Source organism: Salvelinus sp. IW2-2015, linkage group LG1, assembly GCF_002910315.2.
Source record: "Salvelinus sp. IW2-2015 linkage group LG1, ASM291031v2, whole genome shotgun sequence".
Taxonomy (NCBI): domain Eukaryota; kingdom Metazoa; phylum Chordata; class Actinopteri; order Salmoniformes; family Salmonidae; genus Salvelinus; species Salvelinus sp. IW2-2015.
This window is the reverse complement of record NC_036838.1, coordinates 43,444,521-43,458,822: the sequence shown is the minus strand read 5'-3', so window position 1 is coordinate 43,458,822 and position 14,302 is coordinate 43,444,521.

Here is a 14,302-nt window from a genome sequence, read left to right as displayed (position 1 = left end):
AAGGCAGTGAGTGACTGCCTAGGTTTTTCATTATCTGGAGTTGTCTGCTAAAGTGGTAATAAATGATGGTCAAACTTCAGGAGTTAATCCAGTTATATTGTGTGTCATGTGTGTGCGCTGGTGAGTTGGAATTAACTTTTGAGCCTGTTTTGTCTTGGTCGAGAGGAGGAGATTCATTCTGTAACCAATGACGTCATATTTTGTATATACTGTAAACTGTTGTTTGTGATTCAATGGGAGCGCGCTCCGAGAATAAATACTATTATCTMATTTTAATAAGACTGGTCCCTGTCTATTTTATGCAAATAAGAATCTTACAAATTCTTAGAAACAGACAGAGTGATTTTAATTAATGAGCACATAAAGGAATTATGAAATTCCCATGACAGGTTTGAAACCTGTTATCAAAATGGATATTGGGGGGGTTAGGAGAAAAATACCAAAGCGTAGGGCGATAGATCCGTGTTTTAGGAGAGAAATTAGTAAGTGAGTAATTAAAGTGTACGAGTAATTAAAGTGGACTCCCGCTGAAGAGATGTCATGTTTTGTTTTGTCTGTAATTTAAACCTTTTGTTCACCTGGTAAAGTAAAGTTAGATGGAAAGCCAGAGGTAGAGTATACTGTAGTAGAGATTGAGAGGGCTTCTGAGTTAAAGGAAACAGAGATGTAGACTAGTGACGGTAACAAAGGTAATTGGAAAGTAAGAATTTCGAATTTGAATTGTTTGGACTGATTAAGATTTAGCAAAATGGAAATTAACAAAATGTTTATTTTCTCTCCCTTTGAAATGTTTCCCGAGGCTGTTGCATTGGGAGAGTAGTTAGTGAAATTCTGCAGTTTTRTAAAAGTGTAAAGTTATCCGATCCGGACGTAGAGGGAGCTCCCAAATAAGTAAGACCTGGCTATTGGTTTGTTTGTTTTGCCATACGTTTTACCAGCACACGCACACACAACTCACTGGTTATGAATATGTGTTACGTGGCGTTATTACCTTGTTTGATTTATTGTGTGTTTTTTTTGGGGGGGGGGGGGCGGTTGTTTACTGGGTATGCAGAATGATGGAAATGTTTGAAATGGTTTTAAATGGGTTCGAAAGAAAAGGGAAAGAAAACACTTAATGGGGTTGAATGAACTTTGTTATGACTTCCTAGTGATGCCTGATCACCYTCACTAGAAAGACTGAAGAGATTGGGTGAGATTTAAATGGGCTATGTAAACAATAATAATTAGGAAGAAGTTTATAATTTAGCAGTAGTCATATGTGTGATTTGGAACACGAGAAGGAGAGAGAGAGAGTGTGTTGCTCCTGAATGAGGGACACCTGTCTCTAGTCCATTATACCATTACCTTATGGGATACAATTATTTCCTTATGAAGTTATCAAGAGTTGTAATTCTAATTTGATTTGTTATTCTAATTTGTTTATTTTTGATTTAACAGGCGGTGTTGTTGTTTTTAATTACCGTCCCCTGGGGCCTTTGGTAAATATGCAAATTTGTTTCTTCATATGTCTGCCTATGAAAGGAAGAAATGTTTTTCCCACCTCTAGTTTAATATGAATAAGTGTATTGCTCTTGCTGTGTTGTTTGTTGTTGTCTTGSTTCCATAACAAATTGGGTCTGCTGTATGGTCGGGATGACTCCCTAAGGATTGKCCCTCAAACTCCCTGACCCTGTGACTTTGCAGTGAGATCGCCAAGATGATAGAGGAGTATAAGCCAATTTTGGGGGAAATTGTTTAAACTGTGTATTCTTATTCTTTTTGACATTTGTTTTAGAAATCTGTATTAAGAATAATAGTTAGAATAATTTCTCATGCAGAAATAATTGGATTTCTATCCTCTTTCGAGGTTATGGCAAATGTGACCACAGATTGTGTCTAGATGCTTGGAAGGGATAAATAGATAGTACCAAGAACAGTGTGAACCTCAACCCTCCCTAACTGGCTGAAGCAATGGTGACAATGGCATTCAGTATGGTCCTGCGCCACTCCTACTGTGAAACCGAGCCAGCAACCTTTACACAGCATCCAGTCAAAGCTATCATCTGCCTTTTCTCTCATGCTTTTTCTCTCAGGAGTGCAACATGAGTCCACATGGAGTGAGCATGGAGAGAGATCCTGTAAACTTCTTTCATGCTGCTGGTGTACTGGTAGCAAAATGTACATGACATAATGGACTGTAAAGAACARTGGCGGCTTAGGTGCGAAGCAGTATCAAGTGCCATCCACTTTGAACATGTGCCATTGGAAGGATGAACTGAAACACTATCTGAAGAAGAACATGAATACACACCAGAAGGAGAAGTGCCGGGAGGAGGGTGGGGGTGGTCAACCGTGCCCGTAATTGTTTATTTGGGGTATCAGGTTGATTGTGGAGGTCTGCACACTGCAAAATGTATAGTAATTTAGACTAAGAATGCATTGAGCTACCAATCTGTCAGTAACATGCCACTAACGACAGTGTAAGACAGGGATAGACGGGGGCTGTAATGAGAAAAGTTAATAATGGTAATAAGTAGTACAAACTGTATGGTCCCCTGTTTGTAAATACACATTCTAACTGTGTTGGTGTTGAATTTGAGTGATAGACTCAACATGGAGCATTGAAGACTGTCATTGATATTAGGGGTTTTGTTTTACCATCAGAATTCCAATGTTAAATCGTATCAATAGATATGGCTTTCTGGATGATACAGTACAATTGACTTGAGCATGTTTTAGTATGTTAATAACTATGTAAGTGGACTAGCAGTAGTGACTAACGTGTTATGGGTTGGTAGAATGATTAATTGTGCAAAATGTATTTGTAGCCGGAGGCTAAGTACATACGGGGACAGAAYGTTTGCATAAGAGTGTGCCAAATGACAGGTGACCATTGCTGTACATTCATACCCCAGGGTGAGGGTAACTTTACTATTGTAGTGGAACATCTGAAAAAGCTTAGTGGTGATCTCGCAAAAGAACACCGACCAGACAACGATTGGAATCCATTTGGATGGGTTCAGTAATTCTTTTGTGTTATGGGAGCTGCAATATATAATTGGTTGATTTATGGCTTAGTTATTTTTTTTTACAATAATGTTTATTATAACTTGTGTTAAGGAATTGTGCAGCCATGCCATTACTGACCCCTGAGGGAGACGCCTCAGAACCATATTTACCTGATTTATTTCCTATGTCTGATTACATGTCTGATGAAGACGATGATAATCCATAACACCAAGGTAAAAACATTGAGTTAATGGTGCAGCATGTCCATAGGAAATGCTCACGGCGAGGGTTATGTGTCTAGGAGTTAACCTGTCTAGGACTCGCCAACAGCCAATGAAATTGCAGGGCGCCAAATTCAATCAACAGAAATCTCATAATTACATTTTCTCAAACATACAAGTATTAGACACYATTTTAAAGATAAAATTCTCGTTAATCCAACCACAGAGTCCGATTTMAAAAAAKMTTTTCGGCGAAAGCAGAACATATCATTATGTTAGGTCAGCAACTAGTCACAGAAAGCATAMAGCGATTTTCCAACCAAAGAGAGRAKTCACMAAAAGCAGAAATATTGATAMAATTAATCACYAACCTTKGATATTCTTCATCAGATKACACTCCCGGGACAACATGTTACACARTACATGTATGTTTTGTTCGATCAAGTTCATATTTATATCCAAAAACCTCAGTTTACATTTGGCTTTGCCTCCAAAACATCCCGTGAATTTGCACAGAGCCACATCAAATCACAGAAATACTCATAATAAACATTGATAAAAGATACAAGTGTTGTTCACAGATTTAAAGATATACTTCTCCTTAATGCAACCGCTGTGTCAGATTTCAAAAAAACGTTACGGAAAAAGCAACTATGCAAAATCTGAGTACGGCGCTCAGACGACAAATCAACAAAAGAGATATCCGCCATGTTGGAGTCAACATAAGTCAGAAATAGCATTATAAATATTCACTTACTTTGATGATCTTCATCAGAATGCGCTCCCAGGAATCCCAGTTCCACAATAAATGTTTGATTTGTTCTAAAGTCCATCAATTATGTCCAAATTACTCCTTTTGGTTGCGCGTTCAGTACGCAATCTAAACTCACGACGCGCGGGCAGGTCCAGGCACAAGTTCAGACGAAAAGTCATATTACAGTCCGTAGAAACATGTCAAACGAAGTATAGAATCAATCTTTAGATGTTTTAACATAAATCTTCAAAAATGTTCCAACCGGAGAATTCCTTTGTCTTCAGAAAAGCAATGGAACAGAGCTCGCTCTCACGTGAACGAGCGTCACGAGCTCCTGGCATTCTGCCAGAGCCCTGACTCATTCCCTCTCATTTGCATCAAACATCAAACAAGTTTCTAAAGACTGTTGACATCTAGTGGAAGCCTTAGGAAGTGCAAAAGACCCCATAGACATTGTGTATTCGATAGGCCAAGAGTTGAAAACCTACAAACCTCAGATTTCCCACTTCCTGGTCGGATTTTTCCCAGGTTTTCGCCTGCCATATGAGTTTCTGTTATACTCACTGACATCATTCAGAGAGTTTTCTATCCAAATCTACTAATAATATGCATATATTAGCAACTGGGACTGAGTAGCAGGCAGTTTACTCTGGGCATGCTCTGGCATCTCTCCGCGCAGGAACTAATCAAAAGCACACCTGACGCGTTTTGAAAAATCTCGCTCATTTTTCAAAATAAAAGCTAAACTATGTCTAAAGCCTGGTCACAGCCTGAGAAGCCATTGGAAAAGGAATCTGGTTAAAACCCCTTTAAATGGAGGAGGGGCAGGCAACGGAACAGGGATTTTTCCAAATAAAAGGCACTTCCAGTTGGATTTCCTCAGGTTTTCGCCTGCAAAAAGTTCTGTTATACTCACAGACAATATTTTGACAGTTTTGGAAACTTTAGAGTGTTTCTATCCTAATCTGTCAATTATATGCATATTCAGCATCTGGACCTGAGAAATAGTCTGTTTACCTTGGAACGTTATTTTCCAAACATAAAAATTCTGCCCCCTAGCTGAAAGAAGTTAACCTTTATGGCTGCATCCCGCTACCGGATCGATATGACAACAGCCAGTCGAAGTGCAGGCGCCAAATTCAAAAAACAGAAATCTCATAATTAAAATTCCTCAGACATTCATGTGTCTTATATCATTTAAAGGTAATCTTGTTGTTAATCCCACCAAAGTGTCCGGTTTCAAATAGGCTTTTCAGCGAAAGACACTACAAACGATTATGTTAGTCACCACAAAACCACAATAATCACAGCCATTTTTTCCAGCGAAAGATAGCTTTCACAAAAATCAGAAATAGAGATAAAATTAATCACTAACCTTGATTATTTTCATCAGATGACACCTCATAGAACTTCATGTTACACAATACATTCATATTTTGTTTGATTAAGTTCATATTTATATAAAAAATCAGAGTTTACATTGACGCGTTAGATTCACTAGTTGCAAAACATCAAGTGACTTTGCATAGCCACATCGTTTCAACAGAAATACTCATCATAAATATTAGATATTAATACAAGTTATACACATGGATTTATAGATATACCTCTCCTTAATGCAACCGCTGTGTCAGATTTGAAAAAAACTTTACGGAAAAATAAACCATGCAATAATTGAGACGCGAGCTCAGATGAATAGCCAAATTAGCCGCCATGTTGGACTCAACAGAAACCAGAAATACATGATAAAGTCCTTACCTTTGATGAATTCATCAGAATGCAGTCCTTAGGAATGCCAGGTCCACAATAAATGCTTGATTTGTTCGTTAATGGCCGTTATTTTTATCAGATCAGACATAGCTACTTTCGAAATTGTTTACCAAACGCCCTAACCAAAGTCTCAAAGCGCGGACACTATAACGTGACGAAATGTCAAACGTTCCGTTACAGTCAGTAGAAACATGTCAACGATGTACTGTATCAATCTTTAGAATGTTGTAACATACATCTTGAATAACGTTCCAACCGGGAATTACATCGACTTCAATTGAGAGATGGAACGGAGAATGCCTATCACGTGAACGCGCAAGGTGAAAGCATGGCGGCTAATGGCAGTGGTGAATCATTTCTGTCTCCTTCGGCCCCCTTCACATTAATTCATCAGACAACGTTTTATTGACTGTTGACATCTATGGAAACCGTAGGAAATGAAAACATCAATGGCTCGCTGTATTTCTTTGAGAGTTGGTTGAAAATTGGCACCCCCCAGAAAAAAATACAAACAGGAAGTGGAACTTCTCAGGTTTTTGCCTGCCATGTGAGTTCTGTTATACTCACAGATATAATTCAAACGTTTTAGAAACTTCAGAGTGTTTTCTATACCAATATGAATAATAAATGCATATATTAGCAACTGGAATGAGGAGCAGGCCGTTTAATATGGCACCTCTGTGCACCTTTCATCCAAGCTACTCAAACTGCCCCTGCAGCCATAAGAAGTTAAAGATATGACAGTTAGGAGTGGCCATAGAGTAGCTATCATCCTCAGTAGCCTTCCATCTAAGTTTCAATTTGCCAGGAGGTTTGTTATTATTGATCGATAACAATAATTTTCCCACCTGTTCCACACTAACTTTACAAAATTCAAACTTACGATGCTTTTCTTTCATTATTMGTTTTTTTATGCATGAATACGATGGATCACTGTTCGTTGTTGCCATTTACTGCATGTAGGTGGTAAAGTGAATTTGCATAGATAACAGTTTTTTAATTCCTCATCAATCCATGGAGCCTTAACAGTTCTAACAGTCAGTTTCTAAACAGGTGTTCTGTCCTGTCGATGCACGGAAAACCCAGCCAACWGTATATTATCCGTGTCGTCATTCAGTCACGACTCGGTGAAAAATAAGATAWTACAGTTKTTAATGCTCCGTTGKTAGRATAGTCTCGAACAGAGATCATCCAGTTTATTTTCCAGTGATTGCACGTTGGGCAATAGAACGGATGGTAGAGGCGGGTTACCCACTCGCCGACAAATTCTGTGAAAAATAAGATATTACAGTTTTTAATGTCCCGTTGGTAGGATAGTCTTAAACGGAGCTCCTCAGACTCCGTCCAGGTCTCATGTGGAGATTCTGCAATTCTGTCTACAATGATGTTGTTCCGCCTTGATTGTCCCTCGAGATAATCTGAGATCTCTGTCATTGTTATCATGGATTCACATACAGAACTAAKGTCCTCTTTCAATGACTTACAGATTGTTGTCATCCTGCTGTTTTCCTGTTTAAACTCATTGTGCTGACCCTGGGAGAAATGCAAACTGTTCTTCAGGTCCTGGACTTCTCTTGTCAGTTCGTCCATTATTTTATTAGTTACTCCACAAGTATTTGGACACAACAGTTKAAGTTTTTTGTGGTTGTTGTAAGAACTGCTTGTAGAATGATTTTTGTTTGTTTCAAAGATTTTTGTTTGTTTCAAAGGCCAAAAAGATAACCAAGGACATCAACCACCCGAGCCACGGCCTGTTCATCCCGCTATCATCTAGAAGGCGAGGTCAGTACAGGTGCATCAAAGCTGGGACCGAAAGTAACTCATCATCAGACCATCGATTGACAGGATCCCTGGACAGATAGCAKAGGTCCCAGCAACTGATGGCAACCGCGTCGTGTGATCCAAAATCAAAATATAGCTAGCTAGTAACCAAACTTTTCTAATAGAACAATTTTTCAAACACTTTTAAAATTTTCTAAACCAACAAACCGAGCGCTGCCTCATTCCTCATTCAACAGGAAGTGATGTTGTGTAGGAGGGAAGGAGGGAGGGAGAATAATGTTGATGTTTATGACAAAAACTTGTTGTGTTTAATATAGTAATGGCTATATGCCGTGGCAGAGCCAGGGTGAAATTCCCCTTTAAGAAAATATTGTGATGGCGGAATTCTCCAGTGTAAGAAGGTGCATAGGAATTTTTCCCTAGGCCTACCGGTACTCTGGTTTCATCTCTCTATTGTTTTTGTCTTAAGTAAGCTACTGTCATACCAAACGTAACATATCATACTAATTTCAGTGTCCTGGATTTAAGTCGGCCAAATGTTACCAGAAAAGTAACATATCGTACTAAATGGAGTGGCACGGATTTTAGTAAAATATCATATGTTTTGTTTTGAGACGAGGCTGATCATTGTTGTCTGTTTTTGAMTGCTGATTGAACTGATGGAGCCACGTGGCTGATCAAACGGCTCTCTTTTTGTGTCACYCGACATTAAAAGCGACAGGAATCCACATGCTTATTTTGGCTTGATTGTGGAGGATTAAAGAGGAAGAGTGGACTCACTGATGTCCACGCTCCTATATCAACACCAAAAAGCCTGAGGTWTAAACCGGGTAATGCATGTTGAAAATATAAACCCTTTGTCAAATTACACAACAGTAGGACAGGCTCTAGTGTAATCTTAAAAACATGGCCTAGGCCTATTGGTGTAAAGGCCTGCCTCAGGCATTAGATCTGCCAAAAGTAAAAATGTAGAACCTTTGAGCCATCTTCGCCTAGGCCTACTATTTTTCTGCATGGTTGGCATGGGTTAATTTATCACTCACCTCTAACAGGTAATCTTGTACCCGGAAAGGGGGATACCTAGTCAGCTGCACAACTGAATGCATTCAACCGAAATGTGTCTTCCGCATTTAACCCGAACCCTCTGAATCAGAGAGGTGTGTGGGGCTGTCTTAATAAATGTCCACGTCGTCGGCGCCCAGGGAGCAGTTGTTGTTGGAGGTTAATTGCCTTGCTCAAGGGCAAAACGGTCGATTTTTCCACCTGGGATCCAGATCAGCAACCTTTACTGTCCCAACGCACTTAACCGCTAGGCTACCTACCACCTCTTGKAAGAGATTACTAAAGAGGAGACAACTGGGGAGCTGTTCTGCTGGGAAGGACATTCCCATGATCAGTGTTGTAAAGTAACTAAGCGCTTCTTTTACAATTTGYGTAAAACATACCGTTGGCTACACATATTACATATTATAAATGTAAACTTGAATAGGCTGCTTGCTACGTCKTAACCACTACCTCCAGAGGTAGCRCACGACACTCGCCTGACAGTTGCCCCCCTTGAAGCAGTGCAGCGTAAACAGAATTGACATGTTGAGCCAACACTAAAGTATAAATGGTACTAACAGTTTTTGAAACAGCTGAAATGTATGGACTTTTTCCTAATATTTGAGACTTGTTTTATTRAGTTTTTACCTGAAATTGCAGTAACAGCCTGTTGTCGCTGGCTGCACTGAGCCATGTAAAACTATGGAAGCCTATCCCCACCACCAAAAACTTCTAAAATGTAGATCATACAAATGGGATATGTTTTTTTAAATGTATAACATTGTGTGGTGATTACAGAGGTGGCACCACAGGTCCCAGAGTTGTGGGGGTTCATTTGTTTTAACAGGGCTGAGCTTGTTGTATGCATGGTTGCATYATGCAGGCCTTTGCATCTGTAATTAAAAAGATACCCGTACTGTATGKCATCACTATTGTRTTGATTGATTAATTCCAGTCAATAAYTGTGGATTAAAAAGGCCTAGGTATCTTAGCCACCCGAAGTTTGAATATAAAACAAATTTGATAACATTCACATTTCTCAGAACACAAATATTTTAGGCTATGAATACATAGCTTTCGCTATAAAAACATTACGTTTCCCCTGGCCAGGCCCAGATGGGATCAGAGCACATAGGCTTCTCTAAGCTACCTGCAGCTGTGGTTGTTATCAGTAGGCTACAGTTGATCAGACTGAAGCACGGACTAAYTGTGGTCGGCTATGGGTTTCCATATAACAGCTACTCGCAGTGAATTCACTTATACCCATGTTTTCAGTCAAATTTGATATTGATATTTAAAACACGAAGTGTGGTTTCTTGTWATGTTGTCAGGTCGGCCTACTGTACTTATCTTAGTATGAGAGGATTCATTGTAAATTTTTGATAGGCTCATGTTACTTGATGAAGACATGCTGTTAGTAACTCTGTGATTTTGTCTTGAAGCTAAAATGTAATGAGTGTAGCCTATAGCCAAGAAAATAAACCCTTTAATTTTCTCCACATGCTTGTGAATTGTTGCATTATTCAAGAGTGCAATATGTTTTGGTCGCATTATTCAATAGTGTAATATTTTAGAAGAAAGGTTTCTGTCATAGATACGTTAAAGAGGTCAATCGAACTCGACCAAAACAATAGAATTGCCATGGAAACGCGTAGGGGAAAGGGCCATGGGGCAAAGATCCCGAGTCTCCTCATTGCCCCCCAGCAAAATGTGCCTACATTTAGATTTATGTTTATGTGTATTTCACACTATGTTGAGGTAAAAATGTGAGTATAATGCTTGTATGAATGTCAATCCTAACACATGTTCTTGTCATTGTTACAAATCAACTGCATTATAGTTTAAAAAACTACTTTGATTACCACCAATGACTTCTGTATGCTACTGTAGCTATGCTAACCCGCTTATACAAACAGGAGTCAGCATTTAGCAGTCAAATCTTATAAACCTGAAAAGGGACTTCTACATATTATGCAGCRAAAACAGMCAAACAAACTCAGCAACAAAAGAAACGTCCTCTCATTGTCCACTGCGTTTATTTTCAGCAAACTTAACATGTGTAAATATTTGAATGAACATAACAAGATTCAACAACTGAGACATAAACTGAACAAGTTCCACAGACATGTGACTAACAGAAATTGAATAATGTGTCCCTGAACAAAGGGGGTTCAAAATCAAAAGTAACAGTCAGTATCTGGTGTGGCCACCAGCTGCATTAAGTACTGCAGTGCATCTCCTCCTCATGGACTGCACCAGATTTGCCGGTTCTTGCTGTGAGATGTTACCCCACTCTTCCACCAAGGCACCTGCAAGTTCCTTAACATTTCTGGGGGAATGGCCCTAGCCGCCACCCCCCGATCCAACAGTCCCAGACGTGCTCAATGGGATTGAGATCCAGGCTCTTCGCTGGCCATGGCAGAACACTGACATTCCTGTCTTGCAGGAAATCACGCACACAACGAGCAGTATGGCTGGTGGCATTGTCATGCTGGAGTCAGGATGAACCTGCAGGAAGGTATAACATGAGGGTGGAAGATGTCTCCATGTAACGCACAGCGTTGAGATTGCCTGCAATGACAACAAGCTCAGTCCGATGATGCACCGCCCCAGACCATGACGGCCCAGACCATACCGCCCCAGACCATGACAGACCCTCCACCTCCAAATCAATCCCGCTCCAGAGTACAGGCCTCGTGTAACACTCATTCCTTCGACGATAAACGCGAATCCGACCATCACCCCTGGTGAGACAAAACCGCAACTCGCCAGTGAAGAGCACTTTGCCAGTCCTGTCTGGTCCAGTGACGGTGGGTTTGTGCCCATAGGCGACATTGTTGCCGGTGATGTCTGGTGAGGACCTGCTTACAGCAGGCCTACAAGCCATCAGTCCAGCCTCTCTCCGCCTATTGAGGACAGTCTGAGCACTGATGGAAGGATTGTGCATTCCTGGTTAACTCGGGCAGTTGTTTTTGCCATCCTGTACCTGTCCCGCAGGTGTGATGTCCGGATGTACCAATCCTGTGCAGTTGTTACATGTGGTCTGCCACTGCGAGGCCGATCAGCTGTCCGTCCTTTCTCCCTGTGTCTTAGGCGTCTCACAGTACGGACGTTGCAATTTAATGTACATCGCAGTTCCTCATGCCTCCTTGCAGCATTCATAAGGCACGTTCACGCAGATGAGCAGGGACCCTGGGCATCTTTCTTTTGGTGTTTTTCAGAGTCAATAGAAAGGCCTCTTTAGTGTCCTAAGTTTTCACAACTGTGACCTTAATTGCCTACCGTCTGTAAGCTGTTAGTGTCTTAACAACTGTTGCACAGGTGCATGTTCATTAATTGTTTATGGTTCATTGAACAAGCATGGGAAACAGTGTTTAAACCCTTTACAATGAAGATCTGTGATTTTTGATTTTGATTTTTACAAATGATCTTCGAATGACAGGGTCCTGAAAAAGGGACGTTTATATCCAAATCAGACTTAAGTAACCACATTGTCGGACTGTTACAATACATAAATCATGAGGGATTTGACGAGTATCCACTTTGTTAGATCAGATTTGAATGTACACCAATCTGAACAATGGGATGGTCTGCGTTCCATTGACCCCTGAACCGCATCTATTGTTGAATAGTTTGTGCTTACTGGCTGGTGGCTACTGTGATATTTACTGTAAATTTGAACTGCCGACCAAGAATGCCACGTTGCCAGACACGACGAAAGGTAAGGCAAAGATTTAATGGAAATTTAAAGTAGAATTCTCTTTTGCTCATCAGACTCTCCTTCAAATCAAATCAAATTGTATTTGTCACATGCRCCGAATACAACAGGTGTAGACCTTACAGTGAAATGCTTACTTACAAGCCCTTAACCAACAATGCAGTTTTAAGAAAAATAAGTGTTAGGTAAAAAATAGATAAGTAATAAATTCTAAATTAAAGTAACAAATAATTAAAGAGCAGCAGTAAAATAACAGTAGCGAGGCTATATACAGGGGGTACTGGTACAGAGTCAATGTGCGGGGGCACCGGTTAGTCGAGGTAATTGAGGTAATATGTAGATGTAGGTAGAGTTAACGTGATTATACATAGATAATGAACAGAGAGTGGCGGCAGTGTAAAAGGGAATACAGACTAAGTMAAAATAMTTTGAAGTACTAGTTTTTTGGAGTATCTGTATTTTTGACAACTTYAACTCCACTACATTTGTAAAGACAATATGGACYTTTTACTCCCATACATATTCCCTGACACCCAAAAGTACATGTTACATTTCGAATGCTCAGGGAGGACAGCAAAATGGTCAAATTCCCACCGGGGGCATCATTTCAGCTAAACCTAAGGTATAGCAAAGTGGATTTTTATTTTATCAAATTGAAGCTCATTTACTGCATTTTTACAGAATTTTACAACTCCAAAATGCAATTTGAAGAACAGCAACAACAAAATAAATTCACTGCAGCCATTATCACTTTGTGTTGCTGTAGCTTCATTCACCTCAGTCAATATGGGACTTAACATTCTACAAACACATGTTAAACAAGAATTAGCTGGTATGTGTCATGTCATGTCAAACAGCAGTTACCTAGCCAACRCCATCTAATACAGCCATCTTTACCTCTGCACTGTTTTTGAGAAAAAGTTGCACTATTCCCTGCATCTGCATCATGAGCTCTCCATAAAGCCAGCCAGCCATACAAACAGCCTTCCCTCCTGCTCCCAGGTGTATGCATGGTCCTAAAGTCAGCCTTTTATTACTGCTGAACTGCATTTGCCTTTTAATCAGAATTKGAATMATTTCAGTACCCTATTTCAAATTGTTGGTGGATCCCCAATTGATTTTACGTGGCCCACCAAGGTAACTTTTATTTTTGGGGGGGACATAAAAGGCTATAAAAACGCCAGCAAATCAGCTCTACAGTAAGTGATTTTAATTTCAGAAATCTTTTCCGAAGTATTCCCACACATAATAAAGAGATATAGGTGATCGTATAGCAAGGTTTGAAATCATAATTTCTTCGTCACATATTTTATCTGTTTGGGCTTCTTGCGGTCAATTTGCAGTCTATAAATTATTTGTTATTATGTTCTGGCCCCTTGACCATCTGCTCAAGAAAGAATTTGGCCTGCGACTGAATCTAGTTGATGATCCCTGAGCTAAGGTAATGGCGCCTGCTCAAATACTGTGTTCGTAAATTATGTCTGAGTGTTGGAGTGTGCCCCTGGCTGTCYGTAAATAAATTAGATAAACAAGAAAATTGTGCCTTCTGATTTGATGTATGGCATTTACTTTTACTTTTTACTTTTTCTCAAGTATGACAATTGAGTACTTTTCCCACCACTGTACTTAAAACCCGATACTTTTTGACTTTTCCTCAAGTAGTATTTTAATGGGTGACTCACTTTTACTTGAGTCATTTTCTATTAAGGTATCTTTACTTTTACTCAAGTATGACAATTGAGTATTMTTTTTACATCACTGCCTATGACAGATGTGCAATGCTGGGATAAAGGCATGATGTTACATGTCATTGTAGCAGGCCTACTGTTCAGCCTAGGGTCTCTTGAGCCTGAGACATTTAGGAAATTTATTATTGAACTCTGAACTAATGTTAGCAGCAACTCGTCTATCTTTCAGACACCAGAGTGATTAGAAAGTGGTCAAATATTGTATTTCTATCAGCTTCTGGTGGTGTAATTTGTGGGCCACTTCCCACATCCTTATGTCTCAGAAGTCATGTCC